Source organism: Piliocolobus tephrosceles, chromosome 13, assembly GCF_002776525.5.
Source record: "Piliocolobus tephrosceles isolate RC106 chromosome 13, ASM277652v3, whole genome shotgun sequence".
NCBI classification, from domain to species: domain Eukaryota; kingdom Metazoa; phylum Chordata; class Mammalia; order Primates; family Cercopithecidae; genus Piliocolobus; species Piliocolobus tephrosceles.
The window spans coordinates 3,694,995-3,714,293 of NC_045446.1; the positions used below are offsets into that span (position 1 = coordinate 3,694,995).

The 19,299-nt window shown below is 50.2% G+C and overlaps 1 protein-coding gene and 1 pseudogene across 1 annotated transcript in view; one reads left to right on the plus strand and one right to left on the minus strand.

Annotated features, from left to right (window-relative positions):
- The window catches only part of SHANK2 (SH3 and multiple ankyrin repeat domains 2), a 646,969-nt gene that overhangs the window by 339,688 nt on the left and 287,982 nt on the right, over positions 1-19,299 (plus strand). The window lies entirely within an intron of this gene.
- Positions 18,461-19,202, minus strand: LOC111522376 (annotated as a pseudogene).

Below are 19,299 nucleotides of genomic sequence, written 5' to 3' on the forward strand. Positions count from 1 at the left end.
CACACATGCAAATGTGCACATACATGTATGCATGCATGCACACAGACACACGCCTACACATGCCCATAGAACACACACGCGTGTGCTTGTGCACATACTACACACATGCATATGCTACACACGTGCCCAGAAGCACACGTACACCCACACACATTTACACATGTGTACATGTGCATGTGCACACACGCCATTTAATGTGCTCTTGCAGAAGGCTCAGAGAGCCCCCTGCCGTGTGCACCAGCTGTGCATCACATCTGTTGAGCACAAGCTCAGGTCACTCTGCAGCTCCAGCATTGTTCGGGGACGTGCTCTGTCCTTGAGCTCTGGCATAGATACAAAATCCCAGTGGGGACCTGACCTATTTCTTGTTCCTGAAGCTCCTGGCATTTCTCCTGGATCCTCCTAGAAGGAGTCTTTGTGCCAGAGTGACCGTATCATTTATCATCCAAACGGGGACATGTCTGCAAGCAAAGGAGGGCAGTGGGCACCGTCCCTGAGGCCGCTGCGTGAAGCAGGGCTGTCCTACTTACTGCCAGGAGCATGAGCCCTGATGATGGGCCACGCTCGCTCTGCTGAAGGAGACCGGAACTGGAACTTCTCAGGCGAGCCATTCACTCAGCCACCCACCAACCCATTCATTCACCCCGCCATCCTCTTACTAGAACAAGTAGGATGCCAGGCCCTGTGTTCCAGGGAATAAAGCCTCTCAGCGAGTTACACCTGGGGATAAGCAATGACCTACCGTGGACAGACCCCGACGAGGCAGGCCCAAGATGCGGATGTGAGACCAAAGCCTGGGAAGCTTCGGTCGCCCGTGCAGACACCTTTGGGGAAAGTTGGAGATACCTGCCTTCCCCGCACCCCCGGGGCTGGTCTCTGGACCTGACACCGCCACTGGTGCTCACCTGGCCCCTCTTCCCATGTGCAGGATGAGAACCTTGGAAGTCGGGAGCCAGAGCCAAGGCCTCAGAAGCCAAGTCCAGCAACCTTGGAAGCCAAGAGCCAAGTCCTTGGCCTCACCCTTACACCACTGCCTGCCTCCTTCCTCCATCTCCAAGCTCCCTATGGTCTGAGGCTTCCCCCAGCCTTGTTTCTCCTGATGAGGGAAACCTGCCTGGAAAACCTCTACAAATGGCTGCTCCCTTCCTTTGCTTGTTAAATAACTCAGGGGCACAGGCTGTGCTGTGTGCCCTGCAGACTCCTGAGATACCAGAGTGGGAAGAGGCGGCCCTGCCTTCCAGCCCTCACTGCTGCAGGCACCCAGCTCTCTCTGCTGCCACAGGCTTCCCTGCAGGGTCAGGCAGCCTCCCCTCTGTGCCGCCACTCCAAGGGCCTTCCCTGAACTGCTCCCGCATCCCATTCCTCACCTTGTCCTTTTCTTGGTGTGGTGACACTCTTGTGGCCAGAATTACTTGGCCAATTTGGGGAGCTCGGTTCTTGCCTATCTCTCAGGTGATGCTGGAGACTTTATCGTCCCTGTCCACAACTTCCTCCGTCACCACTTCACCGTCTGGTGCAGAAGCCTGCTCAGTAAATAGCCACTGGCAGAACTACCCTGTCCATCAGACATGGCCTCTGCCCCAGTAGAGAGGCAGGGAGGGAGCTCACATCTACGCTGCATGCTGCATCATCTCTTTGATGCCACTCCTGGCCCTGTATGCAGCTATTACTGCTTTACCAAGAAGGAAACTGAGGCTCCAAGAAGTTCAGCAACATCCTCAGCCCCCTACCCCAGCTAGAAAGTGGCCAGGCTTGGATCTGAAGGGGGTCTGGGTATTTCTAGCACCCTGCCCCGCCTTACTGCACAGATCCCTGCAGAGTCAGGCAGGGGAGACCCAGAGGACCCCTGGTGGTGACCTGACTGCAAGAAGCAGGGGGAAGGGCAGCACGGCATATCTCAGCCCTAGCAGACCATTCTGGAAGGCTTTTGTGTTTTAATTCAGGCGAAATTCACATTAACCATTTTAAAGTACAAAAATCCTGTGGCATTTAGATCCTCCTGGAGTTGTGAATTGTCACTTCTGTTTAATTTGAGGACATTTCCATCACCCCAAAAAGAAACCCTATGTGCTTTAGCAGTCACTCCTCATGCCCCCCAACCCTGGCAGCCACTAACCTACTTCCCATTGCTGCGGACTCCCTTTCCTGTGCATTTCCTATCAATGAAATCCTCCAGCGTGGACTTTGTGACTGGTGTCCTTCCCTCGGTGCCATGTTCTCGAGGCTCGTCCACATTGTGGCATTGTGGTGGTGCGTCGTTCCTTTTGAAGGCTGAATAGCACTTCCTTTTGTGTATGGACCACGTTGTGTTATGTGCTCATCTGTTGGGGGACACTCGGCTTGTCCCACCCTTCTGGCTGCATCTGTGAGTGGTGTGGCTGTGAACGTCCATGTGTAAGGATATGCTTACCTGTTTTTCCTTCTTTTGGGTGTGCCTATCTGGGAGTGGAATCGGTGGTTCATATGGTAACTCTGTGTTTAACTTTTTGAGAAACTGCCAAACTTTCTTACATTCTGGATTCTTGAGTCCAGAGAATGAGGTCAGTCTGGCTGCTGCCTGGTCCCCTCCTGGGGCTGGGCGGGACCCTGGGCTGGAAAGCAGAGGTGAGGCTCTCCCAGATGCTTAGCCCAACATCATCTCTACAGCCAGCCTTCAGTTCCAAAGCCCAGCGCCCATGTCCATCTGTGCTTCTCTCATCTGCGTCCCCACTCTGCAACTCCTTGAGGCAGGGACCCTGTCTGATGCCTCCCCATGTCCGCCCCTGGCACACAGTAGGCCTGCCACACCAGAGCTAGCAGAGTGGACATCACATCTCCCAGACAGCTAGTTATTTTCTAAGGAGCACTAACCAACTCAAAACAGATTTAGAATTCCGTGTGGTTAAAAATCACCCGTCTTATGCCGTTTAAAAATTGCTTGTCATTTTGTATGCCAAGAGTTCTTCTAGCAGCCTACTTTTCCAAAATGATCGCTGATTGGAACAAAAACATTGCCACTAAAATTAGAGTGACAAAATGGAGTTGTTACGAAACAAGAAGAAAATCGACAGGTACATTTTAACAAGTGAGGAGTGATCCCTCTCTACCTGTCATGGCAGCAGGGAGCGTTCCGGCCCCGTCTGTTCCGAGGGGCATTGATATCCACGTACGCTGCTCTATCGTTTGATTAAACCCCTGATGCGGTTGCTTAGGAGTGGAAACTATTTTAGCGACTTAAACCAGGGCCTGGAGGTGTTTGAGGGAAATGTTCTGTAATTTGAAAGCGTCAAATAAGGTGGTTTCAAATTAACACAAAAATCCAAATATCCATGTCTTGAAAGAAGAGACCCCTTCCTCCCCTCTGACTTTTCCTTCCGCCCAGCCAGAATATCCAAGACGTGCTGCTATTCAGAGTCCCATCAGCCACATGTGACAGAAAAACAACTAAAGAACATGGCTTACGTGAGACAGAGGCGTATTTCTCTGTCATATTAAAGAAGACAGAGGGCAGCAGTCCAGAGCTGATATGAGGGCTTCAAACGTAGAGGGACCTGGCCTCCACCTTTCTTGCAGCTCCAACATCCTTCATAGGCTGCCTCGCAGTTCAAGGTGGCTGCTTAGACTCCAGCCATTGTATCTGCGTTCCAGTAGAGGAAGAGGGAAAGGTTCAAGAAAACATTCCCTCTTTTAAGGACATATACATTGTCCACTCTGCTTCCAATTATGGATGACCAGCCATAATGTCATCTCAAAGGAGGCTGAGCTGTTGGCTTTATTCCAGATAACCTGCTATGGGTGAATAAGCTAAGAACTGATACTGGGGTAGGCAGCTGGTCACCTCTGTCACAGTACCTCCTAGGTAACGGCTTTCTTCCCATTTCCAAAGTGCTCACCCCATACAGATGTCCTCTACTTCCTCCCAGTTTCAGAGCAGTTCAGGATATAAGGTATAAAATGTCATTCAAGGAAAGCGTTGGGAAGCTTTAAGTGAGAAAACAGAACTTATTTCACATATGGGGAAAATGAAGCCTGAGCTGGGGAGGGACTTGCCCCAGATGCATTTGTGCCCGCTTAATGTTACACCAGCCACCCTGGGTCTCCGGCAGGGGATTTCAGAGCCTCATGGGAGTTCTTGCCGTCTTGGGACCCCCTGGATCTCTTTGCTGAGGCTATACCCTGCCATATTATTAAGGACACTTAGTTACAAATGACAGAAAACAAGCCTATCCTGGCTGATGCCAAACAGAAATTTAATGGCTTTTAAGTTTAGGAATAACAGCTTCAGTCCTGGCTGGATCCAGGTGCTAAGAGAGCCTTAGGAAGCTCTCATTCTGTCTCTTCTCCCTGGTGTTCTCTGTATGAACTCCCCCATGCCATGCGGAGGTGGTCACTGGCAGCACCAGGCTAGCATTCTGCTGTTTTAGTAGTCACACAAGAGCAAGAGTGCCTCTTTCCCAGTCACTGGACTGATTTGAATCACTGCCCACCCCTAACCCAATCATGCTGGCCAAGGGAGTGGGATGAACCCTTTGACCAGACCTGAATTGCATGCATATCTTTGGAGGGGGCTGGCCGTGCCACCCAGGGCACAAAGACTGGCACACAGACATGGGCTATAATGTTTCCCCAGGAAACAGGAAATAGATGGTAGGCAGGCCCAACTCCCTCTTCCCTTCCACCTCAGTTCTGCACCTCCCCACTTCCTGCCCTGACACTTCTCTCCTCGATCAAAACAGAACTGGTATAGTCTTCTTCCCTTGGGCTGTTGTTCAGTGACTTGTCTTTCATTAATGGATTACTTCCCCCCAGGCCTATGAATCTACTGGGAGAGGGGCCATATGTAACACCTTCTCTGATTCATCAGTGCCTGCTCTGCACAGAACTTGGCATAAAACAGGTGCTAATAAATGTGTGACCAACTGGATGGATGGATGGATGGATGGATGGATGGATGGATGGATGGAAGGAAGGAAGGAAGAGAGAGTGGGGAGCAGGGATAAAGCACAGATGGATGTGTGAATGGATGGATAGATGTGTGGCTGGCTGGATGGATGATGGATGGATGCATGTGTGGATGGTAGATGCACGTGTGGATGCATTAGTGGGTGGGTGGATATGTGGGTGGGTGGATGGATGGATGGACGGATGGATGGATGGATGGAAGAGAGAGTGGGAGGCAGGGATAAAGTACAGATGGATGTGTGAATGGATGGATAGATGTGTGGATGGATGGGTGAGTGGGTGGGTGGATGGATGGATGGATGGATGTGTGGATGCATGGGGTAGATGGTAGATATGTGAGTGGATGGGTGGGTGGGTGGGTGGGTGAATGGATAGATTGATAGAAGACAGAGGGGAGGGGGGATAAAGGATGGATTGATATGTGAATGGATGGATGGATGGATGATGGATGGATGGATGCATGTAGATGCGTGGATGGATGGATATGTGAATGGATGGGTGGGTAGATGGATGGGTGGATGGATGTATGGATGGGTGGGTGGATATGTGGATGCATGGGTGGATGGATGGGTGTGTGGTAGGTGTGTGGATGGATGGGTGGGTGAATGGATAGATGGATAAAAGAGTGAGTGAAAGGGAGGGATAAAGGATGACTTGACCTGTGGATGGATGGATGGATGGATGGATGGATGGATGGATGGATGGATGGATGGATGTGTGTGTGGGTAGATATGTGGATGGATGGGTGGGTGGGTGAATGGATAGATTGATAGAAGAGAGGGGAGGGAGGGAGGGATAAAGGATGGATTGATGTGTGAATGGATGGATGGGTGGATGGAGGATGGATGGATGATGGATGGATGCATGTGTGGATGCGTGGGTGGGTGGATGGGTGGGTGGATGGATGGGTGGATGGATGGATGGGTAGATATGTGGATGGATGGGTGGATATGTGGATGCATGGGTGAATGAATGGGTGTGTAGGTAGGTATGTGGATGGATGGGTGGGTGGGTGAATGGATGGATAGATGGGTGGATATGTGGATGCAAGGGTGGATGGATGGGTAGGTATGTGGATGGATGGGTGGGTGGGTGAATGGATAGATGGATAAAAGAGAGGGGAAGGGAGGGATAAAGGATGGCTTGATGTGTGGATGGATGGATGGGTGGATGCATAGATGGGTATATGGATGACTTAATAATCAGATAGTTTGAGTGATGGAAAACTTTGCTCTATGATTCCCACAGCTCTGATTAAATACATGCAGTTTAATGTGATGTGATTTCATGTCAGCATCTAACTTTCATACATTCCACCCTTTTAAGAAGTGGTTTAATAGTGTGGATGATGCTGAGTCACATCCACTCACAGTGTGACCAGAGGCCCAGGACAGCTGAGCCTCTCTCTTGAGTAAGCCTGCACTGGGGCTCGGGCCTCTCCGTCTCACTGGGTGTGGTTCTAGGGGTGACACCCTCCTGTTAAATGCATTCTGCCTGCCTGCTCTTTATTGCAGTCAGCTGAAGACCATTATGCGTCGGGCATCCATATGGCCCAACAGGCTCAGAGCCAGGCATGCTGCTGTCCAGGTCACAGGGTGCTTTCTGTGGGTGCTGTTGGCCTGAAAGCACATGGCCCCCACCCCCTTCATGAGGCTGACTCCAGTAGGTGGCCTTTCACTGACCACTGTGAGCCGAGCCTGGTCCTGGGCAGCCCAGAGCACAGAAGGGCATGGGAGTCATGAGAATGTCCAAGTTCTGCTCCACTTCCTTGCAGAGTCAGGCCCTGATGCTTCACCCACATCCACTCACCCAATTCTCAGGGCAGCACAGTTGCTCTGGAGCAGCTCCACCCCTCCCAGCAAACCCTCTGTGCCCCTGTCTCCCCCGCTGTCCCATGCGGACAGCAGTTCCCATCCCACGGCCCTGTCTCAAGGATGGTTGTGTAGTTGGCTGCTGTGCATGGCAGGTGCTTCATCACTGCTGTTCATTAGGATGCGTCTGTTGTAACTTAGACCCACCCTCCAAGGCCGATTGGTTTTCGCTCTATCCTCCACATGAAGAAACTGAGGCTCAGAGAGGTTAAGTGACTTGTTCCAGGTCGCAGAGCCAGTGAGTTCCCTTGTCACACCCTGCTCCTTCAGGTCAAGCTCCTTGTCAGGGAAAGGGGGGAATTGGGGAGGAGTTGAGTGGCTGGAAGGGATGTGCCCAGGTGGAAGTGCAGTGTGGCCGGGCCTCATGGTGGTATGTAGGTGAGCGTGCTCCCATCACATGGCCTGGCCACCAGCCATGACTTTGAAAAGCACAGCATCTCTCCCGCCTCCATTCTGAGTTTCTCTAACAAGGCCACCACCTGTCTGTGCTTCCCTCCTCCTCCAGGGTGAAATGAGGGCACATATTTCAGGTGGCCGCTGTAGAGGGCCAGGTGGCCTTAGTGCCCCTCACCTCATGCCTCTCCAGGTGAATGTGGCTTACCTGAGAGGACCCAGGGACACCTGCCCTAAGGTAGACACTAGGCCACCCAGATGGCTCATACTGAGGAAGGAGCTATGACCTCCACTGCTTGTGGGATCTGTGGACCTGGGGCCTGGGGTCTTTGCACCTCTGTGCTGGACCATCAGCCTTGTCACCCATTGGCTGGGCTTGGACTGGAGGTGCAGTACCCTGGGGTGGTCTCCAGGCACCTGGACACTTGGCACCACAGAAACCCTGATAGGAGACTCTCACCATGGCCCTCAGACCAGCTGCCCACCAACTCCAGAATACAGACTCAAAAGAGGTGCCCCCGCCACTGACATTCTGTCTCATTTTCTCTGCATCCTGCTGGCCTGGAGGGCCCTGGATGCCACTAACAGTACCCATCCAGGGAGAACTTCTCTCTCCAGCCAGAACACTTGGGAGGTCAGCGATTAACATGGGCCCCATTTTCCTTCGGCTTAAAAGTAAGCTAATTTCAGGCCACGTTTGTAAAACCACAGAATTTTGAGAACTACCGCGTTGGCTTAGGTTTTGCTTTGTTGGAGCTTTGCTCTGTTCTATCTGCTTCAGAGATGAAATATTCATGAGATGAGCTTTGACAGATTGAGAGAAAGAGAGCAGGAGCGAAGTCAGGGGTGCTCTGAATCCCCGGGGCACTGTAAAAAGAACCCCACGGCCGCAGATACTGATGGAGTGGGCGGGGCCGGGGCAGCAGTCATTGAGAAAAGCCACTGGGGCTGAGAACCACCTGCACAGTGTTGCTCCAGCTGGATGCCCAGACCAGCAGCAGCAGCCAGGAACTTGCTAGGAATGCAGAATCCCAGGCTCCCCACCCTGGAATCCGAAGCTCTGTGCTTTAAAAAGCTCTCCGGAGCAGCTCGGGTTTGGGGATATCTGCACGAGGACGGCTGAGATCAAGGGCCACTCGTGAGGATCTTGCCACTCAACGTGGACCATGGAGCGCGGCAGGGGCATGGCCACCTGGAGGCTTGTTAGGAATGCAGGCTCCCGGGCCCCCAGAACCTACCGAATGGAGCCGACCTGCTGACAAGACCCCCGGGGACTGGAACACATGGCAAAGCCGGGGAAGCCCCACACTCCGGAGGGTTTTGGAGTCTTCTCCAGAATGTGAGGGGAACAGCCCTGCACCCGGGATGAGTCAGGAGACCCGTCGAGGCGCATCCCTCATCGGACATCCTTCACCATCCTCATCATCCCACTCAGACGTGGTGCCTTGTTCTGTGGGTCTGGGGAAGGCTGGTGCCTCAGCTCAGGCTGCTGAAACAAAACACAGTTGAGACTGGGGCTCACAGAGCAGAAATCAGTTTTCTCACAGTGCTGGAGAGTGAAAGTCCCAGGTCAGGGAGCCTGCCTGGCTCATGGACACCTCCTCACTGTGCCCTCGTGTGGCCAAAAGAGAGAAAGACTGGGACTCTCCTGTCTCTCCTAGTAAGGGCACGAATCCCATCATGGGGGCCCCACCCTCATGACCTTATCTCACCCCAGTCACCTCCCAAAGATCCCGTCACCAGATACCGTCCTGTTAGAGGTTTGGGTTTCAATGTTTGAATTTGGGGGGAGGAGACGCCGTTCAGTCCACAGCAGATGGCTTTGTCTCATTTGTCCAGAGACCCAGCACACTGATAGAGGAGGGTCCCAACCTCTCCTCCCAGTGGTGCCTCTCCCACCCGACCTGCAGCCTGGAAAGCTGGCACCTCCACCACCGCCCCTGGGCATTGCAGCCCCCTCAGCACATCCTCCAGGGGACTGTCACCTCCCACATTGCAGCCCTGCAAACACGGCTCTGGACCTGCCTTCTGATGGCTCTGCTCATCCTCCAGCCTCCACCCCACAGGTCACTCCTCCCAGGAGCCTTCCCACCCCGACTACCACCCTCCAGGTTAATCCCTTCATTTGCTCCTGGGGTGCCTGCAGCCTCAGCAACTTCCTTGCAGCTGGAAGCCCCCAGGCCACCACCTAGGGACAGGTGTGCAATGCTCAGGGGAGCAGCCACCATGGGGCCTTCCAGAGCTGCTTCCTGTGCCGCACCCTCCCACAGAGCTTTGGGTGGGGATTCATTGAGTCCCCTCAAGGACCCTGTCTGAGGCTGAAGGCTGGCCCCGCCATGACCAGCATGCATCCTAACTTCCAGGTGCTGTGAGTGGGACCTTATTTGGGGGTGGGGGGAGGAAAAAGCATCTTTGCAAATTTTGCAAATGTAATTAAGTTAAGGATCTTGAGATGAGATCTTAGATTACGATGGCCTCCAAATCCAATGGCAGGTGACCTTAGAAGAGAAGAGGGGGGAACAAAGGCGGGGAGCAGAAAGTCACGTGTCAGCTTAAGAATTGCACGATTTATAAATTTAGAAAGGAGACTATTATAAAGGGTTACAACCTGCGAGCTGGGAAGTGGGCCTCTAGCCAAAAGCAGAGGCAGGCGTTTCGAGGAGGGGAGGGTGGAACGGGCCTTCATGCTGACTGCATTGGCTAAGGTTATGGCAGGTTAAGCATACTCAGCAGGTTACAGGAGGAGCTGTGAATATTTGCAGAACAGGTCCTGACACGTGCACTGAGCACACATGCATGTTACATGAGTCCCATGTTCACCTGGGGTGGAGGCTTCACATTTAAAGGCATTTGACATACAGTCAGGCTCTGTATGTCAAAAGGTGAAGCAGAAACGTAAAGCTCGGGGTGCAGCCTCTGTAAACCAGCCAGAACGTAAAGCTCGGGGTGCAGCCTCTGTAAACCAGCCAGAGCCAGTCTCTCACAGGTCTGGAGGCTGGAAGTCTGAAATCAAGGTGTCTGCAGGGTGGGTTCCTCCTGGAGGCTCCGAGGTAGAAGCCGTCCCATGCCTCTGTCTTTGGCCAGCGGTTTCTTATCAAGAGAAAGCTACTGAAGTCAGCCTCTTATCCAATCACAGTTATAGTTATGGCTGCTGGAATGGGGTCAGTTATCAGCATCTGGTGGAGCTGTGATGGTTTGATTGTCGTCCATCCCAACACCAGGGCTTGCTGGCTGCTAGAGGAAGAGAAAAGCCCTAGGGCAGCCAGAACCCAGTTTATTTAAGTGTGGGGTGTGTGATTTCACCCTCGCCTCACACAGTCTTAGGTCTTGCTTACAATCTGGTCTCTTATTGCCACCAGGAGCCCATCCCATCAGTCTCACAATCTCTCCTTTAACATTAACGCTGGCCATTTGTGGCTAAACCTCAACAGGGAGCAGCATAATAAGATGTGCCCAACCTCCCGTCCCATCGTGGTTGGAACTCCATTTTGCTTTTTCGTTTTTTGTTTTTGAGGTGGAGTCTTGCACTGTAGCCCAGGCTGGAGTGCAGTGGTGCAATCTGGGCTCACTGCAGCCTCCACCTCCCAGGTTCAAGCAATTCTGCCTCAGCCTCCCAAGTAGCTGAGATTACAGGCACCCGCCACCATGCCCGGCTGATTTTTGTATTTTTAGTGGAGACGGGGTTTCACCGTGTTGGCCAGGCTGCTCTTCAACTCCTGACCTCAAGTGATCTGCCTGCTTCAGCCTCCCAAAGTGCTGGGATTACAGGCAAGAGCCACCGCGCCCTGCCAGAACTCAGTTTTTAAGGCTTCTGTGGTGTCCCCTTGGTCCAGTCAGTTGGGGGCTTAGCTCTCACATGTGAAGATGGAGGCAGAAGTTGGAGGGATACGGCCACAAGCCAGGGACTGCTGAGGGGTGCCAGCAGCCCCAGAGGCTGGGAGAGAGGCTTGGGGCAGATTCTTCCTGGGAGCCTCTGTTACCTTGCGGGGGAGGGTCCTTGTTCTTAGAGCTCCCCAGATGGTGGCGGGCCGCTTCCAAGATGGCGGCAAGCCTCTTGTTCTCTGACCTGGGGTTCTTGGCCTCTCGGATTCCACGGAACGGAATCTTGGGCCATGCAGTGAGTGTTACAGCTCTATTCAGCTCCATTAGGATGAACCCCAGGCACTTAGCCCGCACGGGAACAGTGGCGAGCCTGTAGTTCCACTGGGCGCTGCCTTGATGGATCAGAAGTGCAGCAGGCACCCTGCCGGATCTGGAGGAGTGGAAGCCAAGGGCGGGTCTGGCGGCGAGTGAAAGCTCACCTTGAGCCGTAACAAACACGGACTGGAAGAGTGTGCAGTTGCAAGATTTAATAGAGTGAAAACAGAGCTCCCATATGACGTGAGGGGACCCCAAGGGGGTAGCCACTGCCAGCTCGAATGCCTGGGTTTATATCCCGCTCATTGTCCCTCCCGCTGTGCTCTCAGGCGATAGATGATTGATTAGCTGTTTCTTGACCTCCTGTTTTTGTCTAATTAGCATTTTAATGAGCTCTCTTTCCTATCTGATTGGTCGGGTGTGAGCTAAGTTGCAAGCCCCGTGTTTAAAGATGAATGTGGTTATCTTCCCAGCTAGGCTTAGGGATTCTTAGTCAGCCTAGGAGATTCCAGCTAGTCCTGTCTCTCACCTCCAGAAGGAGCCTACCCTACAGACACTGTGATCTCCGACTTCCAGCCTCCAGAACTGAGAGAATGAATGTCTGTCGTCCAGGCCTCCTGGTCTGGGGTCATTTGGGCCACTCATGCAGGCTTGTGAGATAGTGTGTCCGGGGACCCCACCCACACGTTCTGGGATCCTCTAGAAGGACTCACAGGACTCGATATAGAGTCATCCTCTTGTCTAAGGTTTATAAGAGTGCCACAGCTCAGGCGGAGTCTGCAGGCATCCATGGGCAGACCAAAACCCCCCTCCTTCCTCTCTCCTGCGAGGGGACACAGCACATTCCCCACCCACCAGGAAAAAATGCAGCCACATGTGTGAAATATTCCTCCCTAGGGAAGCCCGTCACGTAGGCACCCTCTGCCTGGCACGTGCCACACTTCCCAACTCCTGGAAGGAAAGCTGGAGTTTTGCTTGCATAAACCACAGTGTTGGCTCAACACGCCATGGGAGCTGCTGCCGCAGGGCTGGGTGTCCCGGCCTCTCCATGTAGGGGACATTTCAGCTGCCAGGTGCCAGCTAGGGGCCAGCCCTGCAGGCAGGATTTTCTCAGGGCAGCAGCCACGGGCCTGCTGTGCTCACTCTTATCTGCGTGGGTTGATATGGTTGTTATCCCTTTTTATAGATGAGGAAACTGAGGCTAGAGAGTGCAAGCCCCTTACTCGGGGTCAGCCAGCTCATAAGTGGCAGAGCTGGGATTCAAACCCAGGGAGTCCAGCTCCTGACACTGCCGTTAGCCTCCTGCTCCCTGCCTCTCCTGCTCAGGGCAGGGACTCAGTAGATAGTTGTCTGCTAAAGGGATGCACAGAGGAATACAAATAAGAATAGTTACATTTATTAAGCATTTGTTCCCTGCCAGCCTTTGACCTTCACACGACTCCCCTCCATAATCCTTGCCAAACATCCAATATGATTGAAACCACTAGTGCCCCATTTTGCAGACATGGACACTGGGGCCTGGGGAGGTGGAGCGGTTGGCCCAGGAAGTTTGGAGCCTGGGTCTGAGCCCGGGGTCTGCTCTATGTATCCGGCCTCTTTCGTAACATGCTGTGCTGGTCCTCATAAGAGAAGCCGCAGATCTGTGTAAAGGTGAGCTTAGAGGACACATTCTCAGAAACACAAAGCAGCTTACAAAGCGAAATTCTGTATGTCAGAATATGTTCAAGGCTGCGTGGCGACAGATGATAGGGGCGTGGGGCTGCCTGGTCTTCAGAGTGTGCAGCTGAGGCCCTGCCCTCAGCAGCTCCAAGCCTCCCCACCTCCCCCTGCTAATGGTAGAAAGTGGGACCCAGCATGACGCCGTGGAACCTGCCTGGACCCCAGAGAGGCCAGTACGGGTTGTGAGACTAGTTAGAGAGGTAGCCACAGCCCTGCCCATACAGCTGGAGGGAAGGAGTGTGCAGGGGGCAGTGGATTCAGATGCCTGTTGCTGGGAGAGGGCGACAAGGACAGAGGGTGTGCTCTGTGTCAGGCAGCGTGAGGACTTCGCCTGCTAACCGGGGCTCTTCTCTGGCTCACCTCCCATCTATCCCAGGCCCAGCACAGTGCCCAGTCCTCAGGATCAGTGAGTGCTCCTGGAACCCTTATTATCCCCGTTTCTACAAATGTGCTTTTAAGGCTCAGAGAACCCAGGCCAGCATTTGAGCGTTTTCAGGTAAAGGATCTTTCCCATCAGAGCCTGGACATTCAGGAAGGGAGCGTTCCCTGGCTGGAGGGTAGAAGAGAGACCTCCTGCCTGGGGTCTGGAAGGTTCTCTGCCTCGCTCTGGGAACCTGTGTCGGGGAACTGGGGATGTCTCCTGCACCTGCTCACCCAGGGGCTACAGCTGTCACCCTGAACCCGCTGCGGACAGTGAGGAAAGGAGCTCAGAGCAGCAGGGCCATCTCCCCAAGATCGCAGAGGCCTTCAGCCCCAGGACGTCTGCAGGGCCCGGGACTTGGTGAAGCGGCTAAGTCGCAGGCGTGACTTCCTGCACAGCCATAGCTGGGAGGGCTGGGTATTCAAGAGCTGGACAACGGAAGGCCATCCTGTAAGATGGAAGTAAACTTGTATTTCCAACAATTGGAGAGTGATGCAAAAGTGGCCCCACGATGGCCCCCGCGCTGGGAGGCCCCTCCGGAAGCCGCGGCGTTGGGGAACCTGCTGGCCCTGTGTGCTCCCTCTCCTGGCTCGCCTGGTAGGAGCGGACTCTCTGCCGGGCGTCTCCGTTCATGGCCACTAGATGGCAGCCGCGGGGTGTGGAGCCGATGGCGGCCTCCAGGAGCAAGTCCCTTCGGCGCAAGGGAAGCGGGTTCCCAGGAGAACCTGCCGGGCCCTGCCCCTAGAATCTCCGCTGTGGTCCCACTGCCACCACTGCAGACCAGGGCCAGGGCCAGGGCCAGGGCCGGGGACGCGCCTGGAAAACCACCGGCTCTGCACGGGTGGCCACAGGGCACCAGAGAGGCCAAGAGGTTGGACGCTCACGGCGCAGGGATGGAGTGAGGGGTCCGGGACGCCCCCTGCACACACTCTTTCTGCAGGAAGCCCCTGGAGGGTGGATACCACAGTAAGAAGGCTGCCTGCACACCGGGGCGCAGTGGCTCACACCTGTAATCACAGCACTTTGGGGGGCCGAGTTGGGCAGATCACCTGAGGTCAGGAGTTCAAGACCAGCCTGGCCAACATGGTGAAACGCAGTCTCTTCTAAAAATACAAAAATTAACTGAGTGTGGTGGCAGCCACCTGTAATCTCAGCTACTCGGGAGGCCACGTCAGGAGAATCACTTGAACCTGGGAAACAGAGGTTGCAGTAAGCCGAGATCACGCCACTGCACCCCAGCCTGGGCAACAGAGGGAGACTCCATCTCAGGGGAAAAAAAAAAGATTATGAGCAGGGTTTTCACACATGAGAATTGCGTGGGACATTTCAAAGTACTTCTAGGGTCTTGCTTTTACTAGTATTGTTACTTATTATTTTGTAATCATAGTTGTTATTATTGCTGTGTTAGTATCTTCTTAGGGACCCAGGTGCCTCCCTGTAATCAATGTCTCTCTGCATCTGGGGCTGTGTCAAATCTAGATATTTGAAGCAGCACTTCCCAGCTCTTGAGTTTGGTCAGCATTTCTTGGAAACGTGCTGTGTCTGGAAGGTGTTCAGCATTGCCCAGGCACCTGGACTTTTCATCCCTGTCCTCCCTCTCCTGCCACTGAGGCCCTGCCACTAACTCTTATGGGTCCATGGTATTCAAGTAATGCCAGAGACCATGGGGTCCGGAAAGCTCTTCATTTCCACCTCCTCCTACCACTGCCTTTGCCAAGCTACTCAGAGCCCAAATGTGGAAGGCATGGGCCACAGGTTCCAGGCTGGGCTCTGCTCGAGCTCACCAGGAAGGCTATCACCTATGTAGAATTTCCTCAAAGGCTTTTTCTGCACCAATTGCTATGATGATGTGTTTTTCTTCATTAGTTTGTTTACACGGTAGCTTACATCAAAAGATTTTTTAAATATCGATCCAGACTTGCACTCCCAGGAGAAAACACAATTGCTCGTGATTCCTTTTCTATCAATATATGGCTGGATTTGACTCCCTGGTATTTTAAGGATCTGTGTCTATGTTCCTGAGGGATATCGGTGTATCATTGTCTGATGCTGTCTTTGTCTGGTTTGTGTATCAGAATAATGCTGCCCTTATAAATTAATTTGGGAAGTGTTCCCTCCACTTCTCTTTCCTGGGAGAAATTGTGTAGAATTGGCGTTGCTTCTTCTTGAAATGATTGGCAGAATTCACCAGTGAAACCATTTGAGTCAAGATGTCTTTTTCCAGATGCTTTTTAAACTACACAATTGCCGGGCACAGTGGCTCACACCTGTAATCCCAGCACTTCGGGAGGCCGAGGTGGGTGGATTACTTGAGGTCAGGAGTTCAAGAACAGCCTGGCCAACATGGTGAAACCCCATCTCTACTAAAAATACAAAAATTACCCAGGCATGGTGGCGCACACCTATAATCTTAGCTACTAAGGAAGCTGAGGCAGGAGAATCACTTGAACCCAGGAGGCAGAGGTTGAAGTGAGCTGAGATTGTACCACTGCACTCCAGCCTGGGCGACAGAGTGAGACTCCGTCTCAAACACACACACACACACACACACACACACACAAAATTAATATCTTTACTAGATGTAAGACAGTTTATCTCTTCCTAGGAGAGTTCTGGAAGTTTTGCAACTTTTAGAGAATCAGTTTATTTTACGTAACTTGTCAAATTTATCTTAGACTTCTTCATAGTATTCCTTCATTATCTGTTTAAAGTAGACTCTGTAGTGATATCATCTCTTTTAGTAATTTGTGTCTTCTCTCTTTATTTCTTTGTCAGTCTTACTAAAATTTTATCAATTTTATTGATCTTTTCAAAGAACTACCTTTGAGCTTCATTAAGTTTTCTCCTTTCTCCCTGTGCTTTTAGCTTATTGATTGCTGTCTTTATTTTGTTATTTTCTTCCTTGTCCATGCTTTGAGTTGATTTTGTTCTTTTTCTATTTTTTTGACTCCGGCTGTGGTTTATCTTGATGAATATTCTGTGGACATTGAAAAGAACGTGTATTATGCTCCTTATTGTTGAGTGCGGTGTTCTTTAAATGTCAATTCTGTCCTTTTGATGGTATTTTTAAGTGTTTATAGCCTTGCTGACTTGTCCTCTATTGTTGATTGCTGAGAGCATGGGAATGTGGAAATTTTCCAGTATCATTGTGTGCCTGTCCTTTTTTCTTTCTTTTTTTTTTTTTTTTTAACAGATCTGTCAGTTTCTGCTTTGTGCTTGTTGTTTGTTTTGTTTTAAGACAGAATCTCACTCTGTCACCCAGGCTGGAGTGCAGTGGCATGATCTTGGCTCACTGCAACCTTCATCTCCTGGGTTCAAGTGATTCTCCTGCCTCAGCCTCCCAAGTAGCTGGGATTACAGGTACCTGGCACCACACCCAGCTAATTTTATTTTTTTAGTATAGATAGGATTTCACCATGTTGGCCAAGCTGGTCTCAAACTCCTGACCTCAGGTGATCTACCTGCCTCGGCTCCCTCCCCCCAAGGGGCTGGGATTACTTGTCTGAGCCACCACACCCGGCCTGCTTCATGTAGTTTGAAGTTCCAATGTTAGGTTGTAGGTTTATGCTGGCATTAGGTATTATTATACTGGTTAGGTTATTCAGGACTGGCATGTCTTCTTGGAGAACTGATTTTTTTTTTTTTTATCATTATTCAATGTTCCTATTTATCCCTGGCAATTTTCCTTGCACTTGAGACTACTTTAATATTAACATACCAGCTCTAGCTTTCTTTGTATTAGTGTGTGTATATCTTTTTCTATCTCTTTGTTTTTAACTTCCCTATGTTGTTATATGTAAATTAGATTCCTTGTAGACTGCCTGTCATTGGGATGTTTTCTGAAAGTCCACCTGATTGAGAGGCCAAGGGGCTGGGGATTGCTTGAGGCCAGGAGTTCAAAACCAGCCTGGATAAGAAAGTGAGACCACATCTCTACAAAAAAAAAATAATAATAATAAATAAGTCAAATTTTTTTTCCTGATTTTTCCCTTTATTTTATGATTGAAAAATGAAACCACTTAACGTGAACATTTGATACATAATTTCCTTAAAACTTCTCCATGGTGAAATAAAACTGTACCTAGTTGAAGAGTATATAGAATATTAACACTCATGACAATTTCAAATCCAACCGTTGATATAGCTTCAAAGTACTACTAATTGTGGCTATTTTTTGGGAAAAAGAAATGTGTAAAGCTTATGAGGGCCCAGTATACGAAAGGCTTAATTTTTAAGAGTCAAATCTACATTTGTCACAAGAGTTCAAAAAGTGGCATTATAGTGCGGAAACACTAGAAAATGCCATCTCTTACTCATAAGTCTTTTAAAACAGGTTGGAAATCATATAAAAATACTCAGTACCTTATAAGTAATAATTAACAAAAATATTTCCATTGACTACTCTGTGTCCAAAGTGATTAAGGACAAAAATAGAAATTCTTGTTTCTTTATTATTTGATAAACTGCTGATAAGCTCCCGTTAGAAGTTTTTTAGACATTACACCAAGTTGTCTTGGTCTTCTGATCATATACACACACACACACACACACACACACGCATTTTTTTCAAGCAAAGAAATGTTTAACAGATGTAAACTATTTATTGAATATTTGCCACCAAATATTGTTAAATACATTATCTTGCAGCATATCGCTTTCGAGTTAAAATGTCAGAAACAAACACCAACATTTACAATTCTTCTAAGGAATGTTATGTAATACATTAAGGCATAAATTGTTTTGGCTTATAATTCTTAAAAGAATGATAATAGCAAAAGTGATGCAAAATCTTCAGTGTGAGATTATGATTAAGCTGCATTTTACAGAAATATGGTGTAAGATGGCAATAATCCCATTCAACATCCTGGATTAGATCCTTTCAGGAGGGACTGATAATTTATACAGTCAAACTTTAAAATTTACAGATAAAGGCAGTTCATTACTGCCACTGAGAAGTACCTCTTAACATATACAACTTTCAGGCCACAGTTTTGAAGGTCTGAAGTATTAAGTTGGTTTGATGAATTAGTCGGTTGACACTTATGAACACATTTAGTGCCTTGCCATCTTTAAAATATGTTTCAGAGTATCACTGAAACTTTTGGAGTACTTTACAAATTCTTTCTTTTGGTATTCAAGTGCCCTGCGGTTCTGGTATTGATATTTCTTGAAGACATTATTCACCATATCAAGAAGTTCTTTTATTGCACTAGCTATATCCTTGATTGTCTGCAGAAACCTCACTCTGTCATTGATCTCATCTGGGATCTTACTGAGAATTTGTTTAAGTGCTCATGTCTTTTCATTTAGGTCTTGGAATTCTGGCTCTGGTCGCTCAATCATATACTCTTCTACATCATCAGCTGCTGTACGAAGAAGGGACTCCGTTAAGTTAACTTCTACACTTTTTTTCTCTAAAATTTTCATAATGATGTCTTGTGTAAGACCTGGATTTTCTTTGTCAGCCTTAATGAAAGCGGCTCTCAGTGTCTGGGCTGCAGACAGATTTACTCATTCTAGTTCATTAAACACAGGATACATGACTGCATAGAGGGGCATAGACACTGTGGATGTGGTCTCAGCTTCATTCTTCATCTCTTCCATTGTCATCCTCATTCAAAAGCCAACTACAGTTGAAAAAGCAGTGCTAAAATGCAGAGGAATCTTCATTCACTGCAATATTTCTTCTCTTTTTTGGTGATAAAAGAATTGGACACAAAACACACACGGATCGGCAACTGAGGCACTGACTTCACTTCCCACCTTTGCAGCCCTCTTCAACTCCTGGATCAATTCACTTCCGAGTCAGATGTTTTT